Source organism: Bos indicus, chromosome 19 (assembly GCF_029378745.1).
Source record: "Bos indicus isolate NIAB-ARS_2022 breed Sahiwal x Tharparkar chromosome 19, NIAB-ARS_B.indTharparkar_mat_pri_1.0, whole genome shotgun sequence".
NCBI classification, from domain to species: Eukaryota; Metazoa; Chordata; class Mammalia; order Artiodactyla; family Bovidae; genus Bos; species Bos indicus.
This window is the reverse complement of record NC_091778.1, coordinates 47,415,888-47,441,273: the sequence shown is the minus strand read 5'-3', so window position 1 is coordinate 47,441,273 and position 25,386 is coordinate 47,415,888. Positions and strand designations below refer to the sequence as shown.

Below are 25,386 nucleotides of genomic sequence, written 5' to 3'. Positions count from 1 at the left end.
CTGAGCAACTGAACAATAGCAGAAAGCAAACCTGGGTCAAGCTCAGCTGAGGTAAATCCCACCTTGTTACATTGCCTTATTCAGCTTCTAGAAAACTACATCTTCTTGCAAATTCCACCAAGTCTCTTAGATTAGTCCTGCTCTCAGTCACTCAATCGTGTCTGACCCCACGACCCCATGGACTACAGCATACCAGGCTTCACTGTGCATTACCAACTCCCAGAGCTTGCTCAGACTCATGTCCATCAAGTCGGTGATGCCATCAACCATCTCATTCTCTGTCGTTCCTTCTGCTCCTGCCTTCAATGTTTCCCAGAATCAGGGTCTTTTGCAATGAGTCAGCTCTTCACATCAAGTGGCCAAAGTACTGGAGCTTCAGCTTTAGCATCAGTCCTTGCAATGGTTATTCAGGACTGATTTCCTTTAGGATTGACTGCTTTGATCTCCTTGCAGTCCAAGGGACTCTCAAGAGTGTTCTCCAGCATGATAGTTAGAAAGCATCAATTCTTTGGTGCTCAGCTTTCTTTCGGAGAAGGCAATGGCAACCCACTCCAGTACTCTTGCCTGGAAAATCCCATGGACGGAGGAGCCTGGTGGGCTGCAGTCTATGGGGTCGCTAAGAATCAGACACGACTGAGCGACTTCACCTTCACTTTTCACTTTCATGCACTGGAGAAGGAAGTGGCAACCCACTCCAGTGTTCTTGCCTGGAGAATCCCAGGGACGGAGGAGCCTGGTTGGGCTACCATCTATGGGGTCACATAGAGTCAGACACGACTGAAGCAACTTAGCAGCAGCAGGAGCAGCTTTCTTTATGGTCCAGGTCTCACATCTGTACACGACTACCGGGAAAACCATAGTCATGTTTGACTATATGGACCTTTGTTAAGCACATGAAAAAGAACATGATAGTTCGTTGGGGGTCTGGTGATTAAGGCTCTGAGTTTCCAACGCAGGGGGGCACAGGTTCGATTCCTGGTCAGGAAACTAAGATTCCACATGCCATGTGGCAATAACCAAAAACAATTTTTTTTATTTTTAATAAAAAGAAATTAAAGAAGAATAAGACAGAAGTTGTCCTTGCTTTAGAAGACACTATTTATTAGAGTATGAGGTTCGTGTAGTCGGAGACACTACTGGGGGAAGCTAGAATTCTCACGGCTTCCTCTGCTGTTCTACTCCATGTATTTTTAAAAAGTTTTTTTTTTTTTTTTTTTTTTTAAGAACAAGACAGACATTGTCCTTTCTTTAGGGGACACTATTTATTAGATTATGATGTTTGTGCGGATGGAGACAATACTGGAGGGAGCTAGAATTCTCATAGCTTCCTCTGCTGTTCTACTCCATCTTCATGTACACTCTCTTCCTTTTGAAGTTCATGCCATCCATCCAGGAGACCCTGTTCTCCACCTCAACTCATCATTCAGCAACCTTCCAGCCATTCCTCCATGTTAACTTATGGTTTAGACGCATATACTTGTATCTTTCTTTCCATCAGCCCAGCTAGCTTAAGCACATATGCCTCTTCTTCCCTCCCTTTTTTCAACTTGAATCACCTTCGAATCTGTAGCAGCCTCCACCTACGACAGAGAAAGGGAGCTTCCCCAGCTGTGGACCTGCTTCATCTCTCAAAGTCCTACTCTAGGATTCAGTTCTCTGATTTGGAACCTTAACCCCTTCCAGCTTTCTTCCATTTCCTCAGTTCTTCCATGTCTAGAGGCAAAATCCTATTAATTTTTTTTAAAACCCATCTTGAGTTTGCTTCCTTCCTAACTAATCTTGGATGTTGGCTTTAAGATCATTTAATCTGTGTGGAGTTGTGGAGTGGTGTCACAAACTGCTGCTGCTGCTGCTAAGTCGCTTCAGTCGTGTCCGACTCTGTGCGACCCCATAGACGGAAGCCCACCAGGCTCCCCCGTCCCTGGGATTCTAGAAGGCCTCAAAAAATCAAGTGATACAGACCCAGTGTCTTAATCGGCTTAGGCTGCCATGTCAAATATCATAGGCTGGGTGGCTTACACAACAGAAGCGTATTTACTCTCAGTTCTGGAGGCTGGAAAATCCAAGATCAAGATTCTGATATGTTTTGTTTCTGGTGAGGACTCTCTCCCTGGCTTGTAGATGGCACTTGCCTGCTATGTCCTCACAAGGCATGGGAAGGGAAATGAAGAGAAAGAGAGGGAGAGACAGAGAATGTGCTCTCTGGTGTTTCTTCTTATAAGGACTCTAAACCTATGGGATCAGGGACATACCTTTATGACTGCACTTAACCTTAATTATTTCCAAAGAGACTCTGTTTCCAAATGCAGTCACACTGGGGGTTGGGGCTTCACCATGAATCTTGGAGAGATGCAATTCAATCCATAGCACCTAGGTATTAAAAATGTTACAGGGTAATTTCCTGGGGTCCAGTGGTTAAAAATCTGCCTGCTAATGCAGCAGACACAGATTCGATCCCTGATCCAGAAAGATCCCACATGCCTCAAGATCCCACATGCCTCGGGGCAACCACTGAGCCTGCATCTTGAGCCCTCGGAGCCGCAGCTACTAAAGCCCTCACTTCCAGAGCTGGTGCTCTGCAGCAAGAGAAGTCCCCACAACGAGATGCCTGTACACCACCACTAGAGAAAGACAGCAGCAGCACTCAGCACAGCCAAAAATAAAGACATAAATCAAATGTTAAAATTATATTTTTTAAAATGTTTCAGGGGGTGGTAGGGACTGTGACAAATTAGAGAAGTATCAGCCTGGTCTATAGTCACTTAAACCTGGAAGATGTTGCCAAATAGCAGAGGCCCTTAATAATAACTGTGCCATGGAATGCTTTGACGATCTCACTAGGCCTATGAACCTCTTCTTAAACTAACATTTTAGATGCATAAAATATTTTAGAATAAATACATGAAACAAAATCTGAATAGAAGAACATTGTCAACTCAGTAAGGAGCATCTAATGAAAACTCACAGCTAACAGCATACTTCGTGGTGAAAGACTAAACATTTTTCTTCTAAATCCAGGTACAAAACAAAGCTGCCCACTCTTATCACTTCTATTCTATATTGTACTGGAATTCCCAGTCAGGGCAATTGACCTGAAAGAGAATGAAAAGGCATCCAATTTGGAAAGAAGGAGGTAAAATTATCTTTATTTGCAGATGACATGGAGGAAATCCTAGAACTGCTAGAACTAATAAACGAGTTTAGCCAGGTGGTAGGATATCAGATCCATATACAAAAATCAATTCTGTTTCTATGCACTAGCAATGAAAACCTGGAAATGAAATTAAGAAAACAATTTCATTTACGGTAGTAGCAAACAACAGCAACGAACCTGAGGAAGTAAATTTAACCAAAAAAGTGTTAGATTTATTCACTGAAAACTACAAAATATCAGCAAAGATCGCAGTAGCAAACTCTAACAGTTTGATCCTCCACAAAAGCAGTGAACACTGGCAGAACTTTCAGATTCAACCTCATTGGAACTCTGAAAACTAAAAGTTTACAGTAATCAAGGGAGTGAGAAATCAAGAAAACAACAGAGGGATCTTGGTAAAAGAGTTTTGTGGTGTTTCAACTTACTCTAGTCCTGTCTTTCTCTCCAGCTCAGCATTAGTCTGGAAAACAATGGCTTGCATTCCCAGTATAGGTTCCTAGTACCAAAGGGAGGAAAATGAAACTTCCCAAAGAACTGTGGTGTGGGACTGCCCTGGTGGTCCAGTGGTTAAGACTCCATACTCCCAATGCAGGACGCCCAGGTTTGATCCCTGGTCAGGGAACTAGATCCCACAGGCCACAGTAAGGATCTGGAACAACCAAACAATTATATAATTTTTTTAAAAGTCCAATTAAAAAAAAGACTCCACACTTCCATTACAGGGGGTGTGGGTTCTATCCCTGGTCAGGGAACTAACAACCCATGTGCTGCGTTGTAAGGTCAAAAAAATAGATAAATAGAGAATTGGTGTTTAAAAATTATATTTAAATATATATGTGTGTATATATATATATATATAAACTGTGGTTGTTTGTTTTTTAATTTTTATTGTAGTAGAGTCAACTTACAATGTTGTGTTACTTTCTACTGTACAGCAAAGTGAATCAGTTATATTTATACATATAGCCACTTTTTTTTTAGATTTTTCTCATATAGGTCATTATAGGGTATTGAATAGAGTTCCCTGTGCTATGTAATAGGTCTTCATTAGTTACCTATTTTATATATATCTGGTCCCATCACTTCATGGGAAATAGGTGGGGAAACAGTAGAAACAGTGTCAAACTTTATTTTTCTGGGCTCCAAAATCATGGCAGACGGTGACTGCAGCCATGAAATTAAAAGATGCTTACTCCTTGGAAGGAAAGTTACGACCAATCTAGATAGCATATTCAAAAGCAGAGACATTACTTTGCCAACAAAGGTTTGTCTAGTCAAGCTATGGTTTTTCCTGTGGTCATGTATGGATGTGAGAGTTGGACTGTGAAGAAGGCTGAGTGCCGAAGAATTGATGCTTTTGAACCGTGGTGTTGGAGAAGACTCTTGAGAGTCCCTTGGACTGCAAGGAGATCCAGCCAGTCCATTCTGAAGGAGATCAGCCCTGGGATTTCTTTGGAAGGAATGATGCTAAAGCTGAAACTCCAGTACTTTGGCCACCTCATGCGAAGGGTTGACTCATAGGAAAAGACTCATGCTGGGAGGGATTGGGGGCAAGAGAAGGGGATGACAGAGGATGAGATGGCTGGATGGCATCACTGACTCGATGGACGTGAGTCTGAGTGAACTCCAGGAGTTGGTGATGGACAGGGAGGCCTGGCGTGCTGTGATTCATGGGGTCGCAAAGAGTTGGACACGACTGAGCAACTGATCTGATCTGATCTGAGTGTGTATATGTTAATCCCAATCTCCCAATTTATCCCTCCCTCCTTCACCCCATCCCCTGCCCCAGTAACCATAAGATTATTTCCTACATCTGTAGCTCTTGTTTGGTTGTCTGTTTTGATTGCCCAATGACTCGCTGAAGGACTAGCTCAAAGGGCTTGCTTTTATTTCTCTAACTCAGAACTCTCCCAAAGTGGAAGCAGCTATCCAGGAGGTGGAAGAAGCTATCCAGGAGATGTTAGCCAAAAACATTTAAAGACAAATGGATTAGCTTCTGCCACCCAGGTCAAATGACAACCCAGGACAAATAAGACATTATTTTATTTCAGGTCCTTGTGATTTCTCAGGAGGTTTCTGCAGCAGCCTCTGAACTGCTCTCCTGGGATTCCAGCCTTGCGTCTCTGAACAATTTTTCATATGACATCCAGAGTGATTTTTGTAAAAATGGAAATGTGACTGTATATCTTGCAAGCTTAAACTCCTCAAAAGCTCTCCATGGGGGTTCCTGCACAAGGAGGACATGCGAATTTGCAAAAGATTCCGTGTTTTTGAAAAAGAATGTAAATATATGTATATATTTATATATATCTTCATTTTAATATATGTATTATATATAAATGATAAATATATATGTAAATATATATGGGGTTTCCCAGGTGGCTCAGTGGTAAAGAATCCTCCTGCCAATGCAGTAGACACAGGAGACGCAGTTTCAATCCGTGGGTCAGGAAGATCCCCTGGAGGAGGAAATGGCAACCCACTCCAATATTCTTGCCTGGAAAATCCCACGGACAAAGGAGCCTGGTGGGCTGCAGTACATGGGGTTGCAAAGAGTTGGACATGACTGAGCACACACACACAAACACATATGTGCAACTGAATCACTTTGCTGTACAGCAGAAATCAACACAACATTGTAAATCAACTATATTTCAATAAAATACATTTTTTTAAAAAGCTCTCCATGCACCCAAGGGTGAAGTCTACACCTCTCAGTATAATGTTCAAGGCTATCTGGCTATCTGCAGGTTGATCATGTCTTCTCCAGATCAGTGGTTCTCAGAATGTGGCCTTCAGACTGACCACACTGGTCACTCCTATCCACTAAATCAGAATCTCCGGGGATGGAGCCCAGGAGGCTGTTTTAAAAAGAGTTGATTCAACGGACATGGAAGTTTGAGACCACCATCCCAGATTAATTAATGTCTTTGGACGTTCTATCTGGGACCCCATGCTTCAGCCATACTGAACTATCAATTTCTGGAAAGTGGTTGCTGTCTCTCATCTTGTGGGCTTTGCTCCCCCTGTGCTTCCCCCCTTCCCCCACCTCCCCCAGATGCTTCCCTCTGTCTCAGCCTTTATTCCATCATAAGGCTTTTGCCTGTTTTTGTCTGTCTTCCCCACTGTCATGTAAACTGTGAAGGCAAAGTGAAAGTGAAGTCGCTCAGTCATGTCTAACTCTCTGCGATCCCATGGACTGTAGCCTACCAGGGTCATCCATCCATGGGATTTTCCAGGCAAGAATACTGCAGTGGGTTGCCATTTCCTTCTCCGGGGGATCTTCCCAACCCAGGGATCGAACCTGGGTCTCCTGCATTGTGGGCAGACACTTTACCATATGAGCCACCAGGAAAGCCCCAAGGCACCACCTTAATCATCATCGCATCTTTAGGGTCTTGCCAGGTGCTCAATAACTCTTTTCTTAATGGCTTGAGTTTGAGAGAGACAGAAACCTAATTGCTAAAAGCAGGGAGCATTCAGCTATTGAGATTCATGAGGGAGAACCAGTGTCCTGTGCTATTACTTAAGAGTAAACAGAGTTAACATATACCTACTGCATTTTATGCCAGCCCTCCTGAATGTCACTGCCCAGTGATCTCTTAAGTAAGTTGATGACAGTGGAAAGGAAAGGAAGTGATAAACAGTGATATTGTGAAGAAAATCAATACCAATGAATGGATATGAGAGCAGTGCTTACAACTCAGGATCTCATCTCTTCTCATATTTTAATCCAGAAGGCCAGAGTCCTACGGACTGAACAATAACAACGATAGCATCAGTCCAGCTTTATTGAGCATCTACTCTGTGCAAGACTTTACCTGGGTTAATATTCACAACAACCCTAGGAGGTAGGTATTATTATTGAGAAAACTGAGAAACAGAGTCATTAAATATTTGCTTAAGATCTTATACACTAAAACCACCGTTATGGTACTTACTGTTCGTGAGTTACATGGCCCCAAATTATATCCCCACCCCTAATCTTCACGGGCTGACTGTGCACACGAGACCTATATGTGCAGGTAAACAAGTCACCCAAACTCAAGGGACAGGTCTTTTGGAAAATGGTTTGGGTGTATCATCTTTGACTAGAACACAGAAGTTGTTATTATAAGATCTCACTGCAATTTTTGGGGCAATAAGTAAAAATGGGGGAGAGGGGACTTCCCTGGCAGCCCTGTGGTTGAGACTCTGAGCTTCCATTGCAGCGGGCAGGGGTTCGATCCCTGGTTGTGAAACTAAGTTCCCACATGCTATAGCCAAAACAAACAAACAAAACCTGGGGGACAGAATTTGCTTGCCCTCCTAACGTGTGCACCCATGGTCACAGGAACTTCCATCACACTGTCATCACAGTGTGTTGTAATTACGTGATGTAAATGGAATTCGGCTTTCCTGTTCACGGCTGCCATTCCCGTATAGCACCTGCCTCGTGGTTATTGTTGTTCAGTCACTAAGTCATGTCCAACTCTTTGCGACCCCATGAACTGCAGCATGTTGGGCTTCTTGGTCCTTCACTATCTCCCGGAGTTTGCTCAAATTCATGTCCATTGAGTTGATGATGCCATCCAACCATCTCATCCTCTGTCGCCCCCTTCTCCTGTTTTCTATAACCAACCAAGCCCATCTGGGACTAACACAAGCTCCTTAACCTCATCTGGTCTGTCGAATCACCAAGATTTTCTCTAGTTTCTCTGTAAAGTACTACACAGGGGTCTATGAATGGAAACAAGTGCAAGTTTCCTTTAGCTACTGTAGTTACTGTCATTTCTTTGGAATGGTCACATCAGACTCCTGTGCATCTGATTGAGAAAAAAGAACTTAAAACTGATCTTACCCCTTTTAAATGTTAAAAGAAATATCCTTGGCCAACAATTATTTAATTAGGCTTCTGTGCCTGGCAGTGCATTGTGTAAAAGAAAATGTAGAAGATGTTTAAAATATTTAATTTCTTTTTTTGATAAAAGAAACTTCAACATGGTTCAAAAGTTTGAAGAGAGAAAAATTCCCCTCTCACCTCATCTTCCAGTTGCTTGTTTCTCCTCCCTGAAAACAACCAGTATTATTTAAGAGGTCACAACTTCTCCCAGAAACATGTTTTAAGTGTATGCAAATACATATGTGACTTCCTATGTGGCTCAGATGGTAAAGAGTTTGCCTGCAATGCAGGAGACCTGGGTTCGGTCCCTGGATCGGGAAGATACCCTGGAGAAGGAAATGGCAACCCACTCTAGTATTCTTGCCTGGAGAATTCCATAGACAAAGGAGCCTGGTGGGCTACAGTCCATGGGGTCCCAAAGAGTTGGACATGACTCAGTGACTTCATTTTCACTTTTCAAGTACATACGTAAGACATTTTTTCTTTCCTTCCTTAAATGAAAGCATGTCAGAGACATTGTTTGACATATTATCTGTTTTGTTTTTTTCACTTACTATATTTTGGCGATCACTCTCATATATTTATGTACGTGTAGTATATGAATGGAGAAGGCAATGGCAACCCACTCCAGTACTCTTGCCTGGAAAGTCCCATGAACCGAGGAGCCTGGTGGGCTGCAGTCCATGAGATCGCGAAGAGGTGGACACGACTGAGCGACTTCCCTTTCACTTTTCACTTTCATGCGTTGGAGAGGGAAATGGCAACCCACTCCAGTGTTCTTGCCTGGAGAATTCCAGGGACAGGTGAGCCTGGTGGGCTGCCGTCTATGGGGTCGCACAGAGTCGGACGCGACTAAAGCAACTTAGCAACAGCAGCAGCAGTATATGAAAGTGGAGAAGGCAATGGCACCCCACTCCAGTACTCTTGCCTGGAAAATCCCATGGACAGAGGAGCCTGGTAGGCTGCAGTCCATGGGGTCGCTAAGAGTCGGACACGGCTGAGCGACTTCCCTTTCACTTTTCACTTTCACGCATTGGAGAAGGAAATGGCAACCCACTCAGTATTCTTGCCTAGAGAATCCCAGGGACGGGGTAGCCTGGTGGGCTGCCGTCTATGGGGTCACACAGAGTTGGACGCGAGTGAAGTGACTTAGCAGCAGCAGCAGCAGTAGTATATGAAAGACTTCCTCTTTCTTCTTTAATGGCTGGATACTCTTCTATTGTCTATTTGATAATAGCAACACAGCACTAATGATAATATTAAATATATAGTGTTAGTGGCTCAGTCGTGTCTGACTCTTTGTGACCCCATGGACTGTAGCCCGCTAGGCTCCTCTGTCCATGGAATTCTCTAGGCAGGAATACCAGAGTAGGTAGCCATTCCCTTCTCCAGGGGATCTTCCTGACCTAGGGATCAAACCCAGGCCTCCTGTATTGCAGGCAAATTCTTTACCATCTGAGCCACCATGGAAGTCCAAAAATATAAAGGAGCTAAACTCTAAGAGTTTTATTTATATTAGCACATTTAATCCTCTCAAGAATAGTATGAGCTAGGTATGATTATTCTTCCCACTTTGCAGAGATGAAAAACTGAGACATTAAGTGTTTAAATAACTTGCCCAATGTCACAAAATTCATAAATGATGACCGAGACAAGCTATCTAATTTGAGAGGCCTGGTGCAAAATGAAAACGTGAGTCCCTTATTCAGAAAGCAGGGGAGAAAGTACCATTAAAGTCACTAAAAGATAAAGTAGACCTTTCATGGTCTCTGTCCTGACTTGCCATGGTGCTTTTTATTTGCTGTTCAATGTCATCTAAGTAAAGAAAACTTAAACATTTAAATTGTTATTATGAAATTTTCCATCTTACATTGTGCAATGCCAGCTTTAAAGAGCATTTAACGTGGATGTTGAATCACCAAAATGATACAATTTGTATTCTGTAGCTTGTACCGGCACACTGCATTTTGTTCTTATCAGAACAATGGGGAAACTGGATAAATGAACTCAGATGTTTTGATCTCACTTCTTGATACATGCACCTTCTACCAACACTTAACTTTCAGCTTCCTGATAGGCAAGGAAGGACCAAAAGGAAAAGGAACTCGGGGTTGCCCTGTCTGTCACTTCCTCCTATGTCATCACTTTTAGCCTAAGTGATTGGCTAATATGGAGAAGTAACACAAGTAAGAAATGATATGATGTGGTTCTTTGATCTTCCATGTTTCTTAGAAAACCACTGTTGGGGCTTCCCTGGTGGTCCGGTTTCATTGCAGAGGGTGCAGGTTTGATCCCTAGTTGGGGGACTAAGATTCCACATGTGTGGCCAAAAAAAAAGCTTATAAAAGAAAACCACTATCTGCTTTCTGGCTTCAGAGCAAGTTCTAGGTCAAATGGAAAGCATGGCCTCTCAAGGCTTATTCAGTCATACCTGTAACACACTTATCTTGTCTACCTTGTACGCATCGGCCGAATGTCCCACGTATCGCGAGCTCTCCAGAATTCTATGCTCATGGGACATCACAGATGCTATTTGTGAGTGAGGTGACAAGGAATTGTGACACCCAACTGCTCTGAGCTCCTCTGCTTATGCATTGGCTTCATTGCCGCATCAGACTTCACCTACAAAACTCAAGTTCAGAAGTGAAATTGTTCAGAATTTCAAGAGGCAACAGCAAAGCATGGGGCCCTTTTGAGTGTGGGGCCCTGTGTGATTGCACAGGTCATATGCCCAGGAAGATAGCCCTGGTGGCGAAGCAGATGCCAATCATAATTTATTCAACCACTGCTATAATGATGTGCATTTAAGTTTTATTCCAAACTTTTATTAAGTTTTATTACAAACAGTGTTTCAAAAACAGACCAATAACCATGTATATGCAGATTATCTAAAAATGTATAAGTAGGGAAATGTTTGTTATACTTTTTTCATTTTGTTTAATGTGCTCTGACATAATCTTAATTATCTCATTGAGATGCAAACCTTCTTTCTCATGAGTAATTCCACAGTAATAATAAACAGCCCCTGGGTCTTCCCTGGTAGTCTAGTGGTTAAGAACCCTCCATGCAAGGCAGGGGACGTGGGTTTGATCACTGGCCAGGGAATTAAGATCCTATGTGCCACAGAGCAACTAGAGAGCCCACATGCCACAGCTGCTGAGCCTGCGCCCCACAGTTAGAGAGTCTGTGCGTGGCGATGGAAGATCCCAATGCGGTCAAAAAATAAATAAGTAAATAAATATTAAAAAATAATAACCAGCCATATGTTCCCAGACTTTTCAGAGAATGGAGAAGATAAATTCTAGAGCATGAAACAGTGCCTACCACATACATAGTAGGTGCTCAATAAATATTTGAGGAATGAATGAATTCCTAGGGATGGAATTGCTAAATTAAAGATTATTTGCATTTATAATTTTGATGGCTATTACCTAATTGCCCTCCATATATATTGGAACAACTTATATTTTCTCCAGTGATACAAAAAAATGTATTTCTCCTCTCCATTGTTAACACAATGTGTTAGCGTTATAATCATGACCTGTTTGTATCTCAGTGGAGTTTTTTTGTTTTGTTTTTTCAGCCATGCCTTGTGGCTTGTGGGATCTTAGTTCCCCAACCAGCGACTGAACCTGGGCCCCTACAGTGAAAGCTTGGAGTCCTAACCATTGGACTGCCAGGGATTACCTCAGTGGAATTTTTATGTCTTTTCATAAAATTGAGCATCTTTTCATTTATTTAAGAGCCATTTTTATTTTCCTTTTTGTGGAATTTCTGTCATATTCTTTATCCATTTTTTTTTCTATAGAGATTAAAAAAATTTTTTTTTAACTGAAGGATAATTGCTTTACAGAACTGTGTTGGTTTCTGCCAAACATCAACATGAATCAGCCATAGGTATACATATGGCCCCTCCCTCTTGACATTTCCTTTGTGAAATATAACATGCAGTCAGAAAAAAAACAAAAAATATATAAGTTTGGGAGTACAGTTAAATAAATAGTTGCAGAGCAAATACTTGTGTACCCATCACCTGATCAAAAAGAACACTGCCAGCCCCGAAAAACAACTCCCTACTCCCAAACAAAATTCCTTCTGCCCCTTACTTGCTCCCTTGACTTTTGTGTTCATTTCCTTCTTTTTCTTTATTTTACCTCCTATCTATGTATCCCTAAAGAATATAGTTTAGTTTTGCCTGCTTTTAAACTCTATATAAATAGAGTAATACTATATATATATATATATATATATATATAATACGTGTAGCATCTAGCTTTTTTGTGTGTTCAATGTTACCTTTGTAAAAAATTATTCATGTTGTTGAATATAACCATAATTCATTAGTTTTCATTTGTACAAATATGTTGCAATTTAGTCATTTTATGCTTGGTAGACATTTGGGATGTTTCCTTTCTCTCGGTCACTGAGGAACAATGCTGCTATGAATATTCTTGTACAGTCATCCTGACCCTTAAAATTCTGTATTTCCTAAATATGCATGTAGTAGTCGAACTGTTCCCATAGAGTATGTATATCTTAACTTTTATTAGATTATATCAAAGTCTTTTCCAAAGTTGCTGTACCAGTTTATACTCCCACCAGAAGTGTATAAGGATTGTTAGGCTTTATTTATTCATTTGTAGGAAGTGTTTATAAACAGCATTATGGAAATTAGCCCTTTGTAATATGAGTTGCCAGACCTTTTTTCCCAAGTTTACAATCCCTTTAAAGAGGCACTGAGGCTATTTCCCCCTAGAGGGATGAAAATGTAACTGGAAAAAGTGGAGTATTCTAACTTTGCAGCATTTAAATGAAAAGCAAGAGTCAGGGCTAACCTCCTTATCACTCTTAATTTGCTATTAAGTCATTAATACAAATAATCTTACCAGAAATTTTCATGGAATGTTCTTGAAAATAAGACATCAAATATAATAATAAAGATAGTTTAAAATTGAGTGTTTAGCCTGTGTCAGGCACTATTTTCAATTCATTATATGTATTAACTAAGTTAATCCTCATGAAACCCCTAGAAGGTAGGTACTGTTTTTTGCCTCATTTTATAGAATTATCGAATAGATAATTGCACATGTTTTCTAGAGTTGACTTGAACAATATTAGTAAATTCAAAGATTCTTTCTTAATTGATAAAAAGATGTTTTCTTTTTATAATTTGTTTTTCCTCTTGGTAATGAATGATACCGTTTTCCCCATCTTTTTCGACCCGCAATATACTTCAGATCTTTTTCTCTCTTTTTTTTTTTTTTTTGAAGACAGGCAAAGTGTATACGTATATCTTTCCTACAACCCTCGTTCACTACCCCTATTCTTAGATGTCAGACATCTTCAGGCAGGACTGGGAACTAGAGGGTGCTTGGAGCAAGTGGGGAAGGGTAAGGGAGACACATAGGTGGAGAAGAGGGAAGCAGGGTCACATCCCTGTGTGGGTGTGTGGAGGGGATGATTTCTTTCAAATTGGGTTTCTTAACCTGAAGTCATAGATTAGGAAATCCATGAACTTGGATAAGGAAAAGTAATGTACCTTTATTTTTGCTAAAGTCTAACAGAAAATTAGTATTTCCCTCAACTACAAATAGAGATAACAAACCAAGTTGTCACCAGTAGAAATTACAGGTATTTTCTTATGATGGTTTTGTGGATATCTTGAAATATTATTTTTATTCATTTACTACCTCAGAATTATGGTGGTCTTTAGGCTCGCCACTAGATCTTAGTATTTAATGGATTTAATATAAAGCACAACTACTACTATGTTATACTTTAAAAATATTCTGAAAATTGTATTTTAGTGTAACTTGTTCCTTTGAATTTCTGGGTATATTTGTTATACTTTTAAAAACATTCTGAGAAGGGTACATGGTATGAAAAAGTTAAGAACTCTGCTTTTTGAGTATTCTCTTGGCTTTCACTCTTGGTTTTTAATTAAAAAAAATTTTTTTTTTAATTGAAGTATAGTTGATTTACAATGCTGTTAGTTTCAGGTGTATAGCAAGCTCTCATTCTTACTGCATGAGGCTAAAGAGGGTCCCTGAAATGAGTCGTACCATCTGTGAGGTTCTCATAGTTTTACTGTTTTATTTTTCCAGAGACCCTTCCTCCCTTAACTTTCATACCTCTTCACTGTGTGTTTTTATCTCACCAACCGTCTTTCTGTTCACACTCCTTACTTTACTGTGGATGTCTTTTTCTATGGGGAGTTCATCCTTTAGCATGTCACTGATTGCCATATTTATGTGAAGAACTCTATCATCTCCCCAGATTATCCACCCCCTCCTGAATTCCATAACTGCAGTTGTCCCCGAACGCTTCTACTTGGTTTTACCCCTGGTATCTGGAAATGAACATACTAAAAACTAAAATTCCTCAACAAATGTACATGCTGTCCCTCTTTGTCCGGACCACCATTTTAACTGTCCCCCTGGTTTTGCCACCTTATAGTTATTTTAAAATTTAAGCCACGTAATTTCAAAAAAAAAAAAAGGAAAAAATCGAAATCTTTAAAATCAAAAGATACAAAAGGATATATAGTTAAATGTAAATCTTCCTCACACCTGATCCCCTCAGCTCCCCTCCTAGAAGGAAACCACGTTACCAGCTCTTAGAGTGATTTTTTATTCTTTATTTTGGCTATATCTCAAGTCCTTCCTTGTCTGTGAGATGTGTGTCCTTTCCTCTCCAGGCCCTTGTGACCTTATATCTGGTTGACTTTCTATATAAGTATTTGTATGTGTGTATTTTATATACATATATAAAATCTCCCTCTGTGGCCTTCCGGCCTCGAGTTTTCTTCACATCGCTTCCTGGATGAAGAACCTACAAGGGTGAGGGGCCGGGGTTGGGGGTGATGGGGAAGAGGATCTAAAGGGGACTTAGGTAGGGGGTTCGGAGTGACAGACTTGCGGGAAGCTCTGCCAGGATTCCTATTTCTATTCCTGCCACCTGAGGCCCATTTCCAGTCCTCTCATCCAAATGTCTCTCATTTCCAAGCTCCGAGACAGAGACAGCGAGATACACAGAGACAGAGACGCCAAGGCACCAGCATCCCTCTCCCCTTCTGTCCCGCCCCACCACTCTGACGGACATTCGCCGCCAGCCAATAGAGACCCCTATGTCCCTCGGAAGGGCCAATGAGAGATAGAGGAGGGCGGAAGATTCCCCGCCCCCACTTCTAGGCTTGGTTGAGCTGTGCAGGTAGGTCCGGGGGCCGGGGGAGCCGCCGTTGGCACTGGTGCCCCGGGGGGTGGGGGCACGAGTCGGTAGGGGTGATGGTGGGGAAGGGGAGGCGGCCCCAACGGCGGGAGCCCGAGGGGGCGGCCCGGCCGGGAGGCCGGGGGCCGACGGGCCCGGGGAGCGGGCGCCGCCGAGGGCCCTGGAAGCGACTGGGCTGGGGGAGCGGGGACGCGTGTGTGGGGCATAGGGACCCCCTCCCCGCGCCCACCCGCAGGCCTGGGCCTCAGGCTGCGGGCAGAGGGGTCGGGGGCCTGGTACTCGGGGGGCGGGCTGGGCCGGGCCCGGGGCCGGGGGCGCCGAGCACAGCCCGGGGCGCCAGGCCGAGCCGAGGTGGGACGGACCGACGCGGAGAGGAAGGGAAGCTGCATCCCGCGGGCCGCCCCCTTCCAGAAGCGAGCGGAGCAACGGCCGCCGGCGCCCTGCCCTGAGCCCCCTCTCCCTTTCGCCCCCTCCCTAACAATGGGTTTGGGGCAGAAGGAGTCGCCTCACTGCGGGAAGGGGGGTCGGTTTGGGACTGGGGTCCAGGGTGGGGGGAGGGGTGGGAACTCGGGCTCTCCCCTTTCTCTTCGCCCCTTAGCTCTTGCGTTAGGGATTATGGAGGGGCTTTTAAATCCTCCCCGGACCTGGGTCAGAAGTCAAACTCCCCCCAACCCTCCCCCAACCAAAAAAAAAAAAAATCCGACGAGCGTAAGGAAAGTGATGCCAAGTCTTCGACGCCGAAGTGACAAACGCATAGCAGGAACAAATCCACTCCAGAGGTTTTTATTTTTAATTTTTCTTAAAAATGAGGGTACTGTAGGCTTTGAATTTTTAAAAATTTATTTTACAGAGGTGGGTGCTGTTATTTTTGTCCCTAATCGGGCAAGCCTCCATTTTAAGCGAAGCAGTAACTGGTTAAGCTGGAATTTTCATTCAGGCCTAGGACGAGAGCACGAATCCTACAAGAGGTCATTTAATCCATCCTCCTACCTCCACACAAACTTGGCTCAAAATTGTTTGGCCTGTTATTAAAGATTTCTAGGAAAGAAGGGTCTTTTATTTGTAGCACTTGAGTCAAGAATGGCTATTATTTTTCCACATAGAATGGGCTCTGCAACTTAAACTCGAGAAAATTTAGGACAATCAAAATGATCAGAGAGGGTTTAATTTATTAAAACTAAATGTGGCAAGGGCATTTTTTAGTGATCAGATAAAAAATCACTTTTTAATAGTGTTTATGAAGTAACCCTGGATAATCATTTTTCTATCTGAGAAATAATTCTAATAAGCAATTTTATATTATCTGAAATATGTGTTACACATTTAATCCAATTTTATGGAAAAATATATTTCTTCATACCTGTGGAGATCATACACCACACACATTTGTCCTTTTCCAAAAGGAACAGTTATTTTCTACATCTTTTTAAGATGGTGAGGCAAATAGTACTTTGAATCTGTGTCCAGATAGTTTAAACTATATGCTTATTTTTGGATTATTTTTAGTCTAAATGAAAGTCCTCTCTTTTTCAGATACCTTTTTGAAATAAAAAATTTTCCTACCTGCTCATACTTGGTGGCTGGGGAATTACTAAGACTCCATTCTTGCTTGTTTCTGAGTATTATTGCCTGAACTACTCCTGACACTATGAATGCTACTTGGATGCCTCTTAAGGTAAGATGTGTGTGTTTTTTTTTAATTATAAAGGTCTCATTTTATTATTATTTTTTTTAGAATTGAGGTTTTTTTAGTTTTTGAATTTGCAGTTCTTCGACCGTCTTACCTGACATTCCTTTCCCTTGTGTTTGCCTCCTAGAACTGATTGGTTACTCCTTTGTATTGCTCCTGTCCTTAATTATTGGTGTTAAAATAGTAATGAAGTTCTCAAATTAACTTTCATGATAATGATGTGTTTATTTTTTAGCTTTAAATTATGACAACCCCACACAGTTGTAAAATTCTGTTCCAGTCTCAGTAGGATGGACTGGCAATTCAGATAGCCCGGTCCACTTTCAAACAGGTCCTTTAGGATTATCATAGGTGCTAGGGTGTGTCCCACTCTTGCAAATCTGTAGCTGATTCATGTGTTACAGAAGATGTGTCACTAACCATTTATTTACTCTGAAACTTGATTTAGTATGTTCAGAACATTCTAAGACCTGTTTGTTTATACGTATAGCTTTGTGGGAGAGTTTTCCTGCTATTCCCTAGTCCTTTGCATGCGAATTTGTACTATTTTTCTCAACAGGTAGCACTTGGTACCATGTTTCACCTCACAAGATAAACCTCTTTGGGGGCAGTGTGAGAACATGATCTTTACATGAAAAAGCTCTCAGTGATGTGGTAGTTCTCCTTTCTCTTGGCTACTTCCAGTTTCTTGTACATAAATGGCCAGGAAACTCTCTCCATTAAGAAAGACTAAACAGAGGATAAAGCTTAAGATACATACAGGGAGGGAAATTGCAGGAAGGATGGGGAAAGATAAGGAGTAACGGAAGCCCCCCACAAGCTTCACTGGATGGTACAGGTTGCTTCCTTCAGAGCTAAATACTAATGTAGTTAGATTATTGTCTGTTAACCTGCGCTGTGGAATTCCCAAGTAATGCAGTGAATACGTCAGGTATTAATGCAGTTTGTGTAAACTAATACTTGGATTGCTGGAAATCCTTAGGTAAAAGTAGACTGAGTTCTCATCTTCATTTATGTTCCAGCTGCTATTGTTGGTTGAGAAGTGCCTATATTACTGTAAAGGAAGTCAGAGGGACTCAGTTTTTCCAGCCATTCCCCCTGTAGAGTTGGTGGCATTGCGTGGGGAACCCAGCCAGAAGTCCTGAACCGTAGGCACTGGAGGACTTTGTACAGAACATTCCTCTTTGGTATTGGGTGTTTAGTGCCAGGACCCGGTGGCCTCTGTTATCTTTAGGAAGCAGGCAAGGGGATATCAACAGGTACTAGTTCCCTGGGCTTCACTGGTAGCTCAGTGGTAAAGAATCCGCCTGCCGATGCAGGAGACTCTGGTTCCATCTCTGGGTAAAGAAGATCCCCTGGAGAAGGAAATGGCAACCCACTCCAGTATAAGAATACTGGGAAATTCCATGAACAGAGGAGCCTGGCAGACTATGTATAGTCCCTGAAGTCACAAAGAGTTGGATGCAACTTAGTGACTCAAGAACAATTAGAAACCCGAGGAACTGGGGATCAATATATTAGATTTTTACTTCATAGTCATTTTGGTTCTAAAAGTGGATTAGATATACAGAGGCCTGCTTTTTTACATATGACATTTTACCTCTAAGTCTTGGAACCTGGGTAAGTTCTACAGTAATCCTTGAAGTTGCACCAAAGGTCTCTGGCATGATAGGAATAGAGAGTGAAGTCAGTACTCCAGACTGAGTTACCACCTGTTAACTACTTAAGAATGTAGTTATGTGACTGCCTTAATTTAGTCCTTTGATCAGTTGAAGACCTCTTTTGCGTCTGAACAAATTTTTTGTTAACATTTTCCTCCTTTTATGACTTAAAAAAAATCTTAAAAACTGGTGTTTGAGCTGGGCAGGGGGAAAAAGGCACTTTCTTGGTGGGGGAAAACAGGATGTCATTGAATTTGCAGGATGGAAATAAAAAAGGGAGAGAGAACTTTATTTTTTTCCGTTGTGAATAGCTTTAAAATGTTTCTGAGATGTGTTTTCAGATTGCAATTACTTATTTTTAAGTAAAAAATGGATTAATTAAAATGTATATATACTTTGGAGCCAAAATATTAATTTTCTATGGTTCTTACACTTTGTTTCTGATTATTTTATTTCAAAATGAACTCTAGTTCTGTAGGCATTACTCAAACGTTAGACCCCAGTGTGTATTTATTTATGTTCCAAGGCTGGTAGAAAATAGTGCTAATGTTTACCCTTTTTAAGAACCAAAGCACCAAAGGAAACATAAATAACATAAAGGAAATATAACTCCCCCCAAAACTCATCAATTGAAGGCACTCTTGTTAATTAGTTCCCATGGAAATTATTTATCCCATTCTCTTTCTATCAGGGGTCTGCAGCTTTTTCAGTGCTAGCCATGACTAAGCAGTATCAGTGATATTTGATGTTTTCAGGTCCAGTTGTCAGGGTTAGGGCATGGGTGAAATGGAGGAGCAGGGAGGAGGAGGATTGGGCAAGTTGGAGAAAAGTGAAGATGAGATGGAGCGAAGAGACACAAGGCCTTTGGTGCGTCATGGGTCCACCGCCAGTCATTTCAGGTGCCTCTCAGGGACTGCTGGTAGCCTGTGTGCTGGTGCTTTGTGTACTAGACTGAACTGTAATGAATGCGAGTAAAAAGTATTCTTGACAAACAAAAGGATGCAATTAAAATGATTCAAAGGCTATGTAAAGATCTACAAGTGATACAGTTGATAAAAGCAAGATGCAGAGCAGTGTGTATGATATGTTTTGTGTGTGTTTTTTTTTTGAAAAAGGGAGAAAAAATTTATATTGGCTTGTTGTATATGCATTAAAAATCACTTTAGAAGAGTAAACAAGAAAGTGGTGACGTTGGTTGCCTGTTACGTCTAGGAACTGGGCAGGTGGAGGACAGAGTGGGAGGAAGACTTCTCACTGTTTTATATTTCTTCACACTTTCTGATGTTTGTATCAAAATTTAAAAATTAAATACAAATTAAGAAAAAACAACTTAAAAAGCAGTATCTCAGTCCTTACATCTTTTCTTCTCCTGTGTCTGGAAGTTAGAGAAAAGTCAAGGGATCACAGATGAGAGAGCAGACAGCCCTTGAATAGTTGAAGGGATGTGTAGTCAAGGGATACTGTGATCTAGGGCCCGTTTTCTCCTGGGATCTTGAAGGATTTTGAATTTATAGATTTAGATTTCTAGTATAGAATTGCAAGGTCAAACATTACAAATTTTCACTTGCACTTAAAGTGTTAGTAAAAAAGGATTTTCATTATTTCCTCAAGTTGGCAGTTAGATTCACTTTCACATTCTTGGTTGTGAGATGTGGGGCAATTTTAAGAAATTTTAAGAAAATCTCTTGGAGATTCAGGTTTCTCCTTTGTATTGGAAGCAAAAATGAACATGGACTTCAGACAATTGTTGTGTATATTGTATCTGTGAAGTACATAGTGTTTGGCTTAGTGACTGCTGTTGCTATTAAAATAATGACTATAAATCATAGTTCCTTATAGCTAGTGGTCATACTGGAGGCTCTGTCTGCTGTTGGGCAAGTTTTTTATCCTCATAGAGACCTGGTGTCTTCATCTGTGAAAAGGGTATAATTATAGTATCTAGATCCTGGGGTGGATTTTGTAATGACTAAATGAGTTTGTTGATGCGAAGTGCTTAGAATAACACTTGGTATGTGCTCAATAAACATGAGCTGCTAATTTTCTTCATGACATCTGTTTGCTAGGGCTGCCATAACAAAGTGGCACGAAGTAAGTGGCTTAAACAACAGACATGTATTGTCTCTCAGTTCTGCAGGCTAGAAGCCTGAGGGCAGGGGCATTCTCCATCTGAGGGCCCTTGGGCAGGATGTCTTCCAGGCCTGTACCCTAGCATCTGGTACATCTTTGGCTTTTAGCCATGTAACTCCAGTCTTTGCACAACGTTCTGTCTGTGTATGTATCTCTTTTGTTCAAAAATTCTCCTTTTTAAAAGGACAGCAGTCATATTAGGGATTAGGATTAGGGCGCATTCTAATCACCTCATTTTAACTTGGTTATCTCTGTAAAGACTCTTTCTCCAGCTATGGTCACATTCTGAGGTATGCAGGGTTAGGAATCCAAAATATCTTCTTGAGGGTTGGGGAACACTGTTCAACTCATAACAGTATCCTTTAGCCTTGACAACACCATAGACTAATGTTATTCATCAAAGGTAGCGGACCTCCAACACTTATACATAGGAAATGAAATTTGGGTGCAAATTGGTCACATGATTTAAAGAAGTAGATTATATCTTTAGGTGTCTCATATATTTGTCCTTTTAAATTTATTTATTTTTATTGAAGTATAGTTGATTTACAAGGTTGTGTTAGTTTCTGGTGTACAGCAAAGTGATACAAAACTGAATCACTTTCAGATTTTTTCAATTAATACTTATTGCAGGGTATTAGATATATAGTTGCCTGTGCTATGGAGTAGGACCTTGTTTATCTTATTTGTCTTTAATGTCTACATTTTTGTTGCTGAGACTTTAGATTTATATAAAATTGACATTTTAGAAGGTGGTAATATTCTTTTTGTTTAGCTGTCGATAAAATTCTGATTTGAAAGATTAAGGTCAAGATTACAGTCTGCTCTCCATGTCTCGTCCTTTGTGGAAATTGATGAAACCTTGGGATTTCCTTACTACGTAAGAATTAGGCCCAGATATCTGTCTCAAATTAACACCTCCTTGTCTGTGTGAATAGAGAGATGTTTTATCTTCAGTCAGATGCCATATTTGAAGAAACAGGCATGGTTATCCTCCAACATTTGACTTTTAGGAGTGGACAGTATGGGTCATTCCAGAGAGAGCAAGACCTTGAGGAAGTTCCTCCTGTGGCCCAGTTGATATGGCCCGCCCTCTGCTTCCATTCCCCTCCTGTTTGTCTTGAGGGTAAAGTTCAACCTTTCTGAAACAGCGTATAGACACATGATGGTCTGGCTACTGTTTTGTTTCAAAATCTTTCTTTGCAGGCCAGTTACACCCTTTTGTTTGATGGTTTCCTCTCATGAAACTCATATTAATACTGTGAAAGTTTTGAAATATTTTCTAATAGATACTACATGCTTTTCTGCCTCCTTAAGAAAGCACCCTGTACAAAATTTTATTTTAAATAAGAATTCAGAATTACAGAAGATTCTCCCTATGTACATCCTAACTGTACTGTGCTGAGATGGAATGTATCTTTGCAGGTCGTAAGGTAAACTATTCATGGAGTAGTGTGTGCATATATTTCATACTCTTGGGCCAGTCTTCATACTCTTTTGTCTGATTAATCTACTTTCTTGATCACCTACCTTAGTCTAATCCGGCTGTTACTGGCCTTGCTCCAGCCTCCAGCAGCTCTCCCCTCTATTTTCATGCCTTCTTTCTCTGGGAGGTTAGGATATCAGTAAACTAAACTTGTATAAATTATTTGCCAGGGAAGGTGAATAGTCCTTTGATGATGGCTAGAGTGAGCCATCTTGCTCCAGTATTTATCCAGCCAAGTATTCTATGGATAAAATATGTGAAAAATGACAGCTTTTTGACCATCTAATGCAAATTGTGTGATTTTGCTTGTGTGCATTTTATGGAGAGGAAGAGTCCATTACTTTCCTCAGCTTTTTACAGTGGTCCGGGACTGCTTTTGATAAATACGTGCTATGAAATTGCTCTGTTAGTTGTCATCAGAGGCTAGTTCCCAAATTCTTTCTCCTATCTACCTGTCCCGAAAGGAAGTGTTGGGTAATTGTTTGGACTCGGGGAGGAAGGGCCGTTTGACTAGACCAGAGAGAGCTGGGGAGAGAAGTCAAGTCGTGAGCAGGAGAGCAGCTCTGGGCATTGAGGACAAAGAGGGTAGCCATCGTAAGTTCTGGAAGCTCAGAGAATATACTTACATACTTGACTTGAAGAAATAGAAAAATACTGTCTTTTTAAAGAATTATATTTTGGTTCTGAACAATCTAGAGATTTTAGTTTTTGTTAGATTTTTTTCTTGCTTCGAAATCATCTTGTGACCTGTTTGCCACCTAGATCATAGTTTAATGAGACAGCTGGATAAGAGTGAAAACAGGAGTAAAAGAATCAAAGCATATAATGCCACAATTCTAAAAGCATCTTACTGTGGAGGGTTCTTCAGAAGTTAAGCAGCTCCCTTGCTTACAGAGAAAACCCTTTTCCACAGAGCCTGTGGGGAAGAGACCCTTCTTAGGCCCACCCTATCCCTGTCTTTGTGTCTTCTCATACTAGGCCACCTGTCTGGTCTCTTCAGCTATTTTTTCCTCCTCATAGAGACCTCTGTCTGTCATTTGTCCCTTTTCCCAACCTATTTTTACCCTCCCATTCCCTGTTGGCTCTTGTCCATCAGCTTCTAAACACACTCAAGTCTCTGACTGTTTACAAACACAGAACTCTTAAACTGCAGTTGCTGGTCCCTTTGCCAGGGAAGTATTTGTTTAGCTTCTTCCGGTGTGCTCCACTGTACCTGCCCTTACGGAGGCATCCCTTTCTGTCCTGATTTTCCAAGGCCTCCTTGTGGTTTTTGACACCATGGACCATTGTTCTCCCTGGCTGTGGTGGTGGTGGTCCTCCTGCTTCTTCTTGTCATTTCTGAAAGGCATTGTAGAGCCGTGATACAGAACATGGTCTCTGGAGTGAGTCCTTTAGATTCAGACAGATTTCAGCTCTGCACGTACTTTGTGCCTCTCTCCGTGCCTCAGCTGCCTCATCTGAAAAATGGGAAAATAATACAAATGATGGCACTTAACCTTCCAGGACTGTCGTGAAGAGGAAATGAATTAATACATGAAAAGCATGTAGGTGAGTGCCTGACACACAGTGAGGTACACGTGGTCTGCGTGCTGGCTCTTTCTGTCATCGCTGTTGCCTCTGGCTGTTCTTTCTCAGTTTCTGTGCAGACATTTGTCTCTTTCAGTCAGTGTTTGCCTTGTCTTGGCCTTCTCTCCTCTTAGCCTATGTAGTTCCTGAGGGAAGCTTAGGAAAGTTTATGTCTCACACTGTATGAGTCTCACATCCATATACCTATGGTTTGCGAATGGATTTTCTCCAGAGCTAAATGGTCTCCTTACAGGACCGTATGTCTCCTCCCCATTGCTTACTTGGCTTTCGAGGTGGACTTCAAACCAAGCACCCAGGCCCTTGGCAGGTCGTCTCCTCTACTCCTTCCTGAGCTCTGCACTCAATAGCACTCAACTGCTTGCAATTCCTTCTGGACACCTTGTTCTTTTGCCTCTGAATCTTCACACAAACAGCCACCACTGTTTAAAATGACCACCCTTTAAAGTGCTACCCTGTTCTAGAAACATACTCTTCCCAATTCTTTAATAACAGGGAGGTATAGTAACAGCAGTAACTGACATAGACGGTACCCAGGCTTTGCCTTCCCCAGACAGCCAGTTTTCCAGCTCTCTGAGAGTAGGGGCTGTGTCCTGTCTGTCATCATCACTGCTGGCAAAGTGATGGCACTTAGTAGATGTGCGTTGAATGAATGAATCGTCTGAGCACTGTACTGCCCAACCTGTGAATTGCATCTTGGAGGTTATCAGTGGAGAAGCTGAGTCAGCTACATCCATTCGTGAATCCTGGCCTTACCCTTTGGAACTGTAGGACCCAATCTGTTTAGTGTGAGCAGTTTTGTAGCTTTGGAATAAGGATTACAAAGAGGGTGTTTTTTTTTTGTTTGTTTTGTTTTGTTTTTTAATCCTTCATTAAATGATGAAGGGCACGTAGATGTTTTTGTTTTCTTATTTTTGCTTTTAAAAAAGGGAAGATAATCAGTGTGCTGACAGCCCAGTGTCATCTGGCAACTGGAATGTTTTACATTATTAGAATAAAGTTACAGGGACTTCTTTGGCAGTCTAGGGTTAGGACTTGATGGTTTCACTGCTATAGCCCCAGGTTCAATCCCTGGTCAGGGAATGAAGATCCCTTAAGTGCCCACGCAGTGCAGCCATTAAAAAGAAAATAAAGTATAGAGAAATGAGTTTTAGGCTTGTAATGTTCCATCCAGTAAGTAACTTGGCAATGACCTGATTATAATTTAAACATTTTTGGTGACGTTAATTATTAAATATAAGTGGTCAGATGTTCCCTTTCTCTTTTTCCATCACATCTCTGTTAAGTATGGGTTTAGACACATAATGTTTTATCTTTTATTACCGTGTATAAATTGTGTTTGTAGCAACAACCTAGGAAATGGCAAGCTTTTAATAGACAGAGGAACCTGGTGGATTACAGTCCTTGCAGTCGAAGAAAAGTTGGACATGACTTAGCGACTGAGCACATACACACATGTATTTAAATCTAGGTCCGGATCATGGTATGCTGCAATCCATGGGGTCGCAGTTGAACATGACTGGGCGACTGAATAACAATAACCGGATCATGGTAGTAATTTTTTGGCCAGGAGAG

The 25,386-nt window shown here is 41.5% G+C and overlaps 1 protein-coding gene across 4 annotated transcripts in view; it reads left to right on the top strand.

Moving 5' to 3' along the window:
• The first annotated feature begins 15,169 nt into the window (after positions 1-15,169).
• KANSL1 (KAT8 regulatory NSL complex subunit 1) overlaps positions 15,170-25,386 on the top strand; it is a 172,901-nt gene continuing 162,684 nt past the window's right edge. For 2 of the 4 annotated variants that reach the window (XM_070773677.1, XM_070773678.1), the window contains exons 1-2: positions 15,843-16,042; positions 16,797-16,938. The gene's annotated coding sequence lies outside the window, so the exon portion shown is untranslated. Of the gene's footprint in view, positions 15,246-15,842; positions 16,043-16,796; positions 16,939-25,386 lie in introns of those variants that run through there. The other 2 variants (XM_070773676.1, XM_070773675.1) reach the window with 2 other exon arrangements.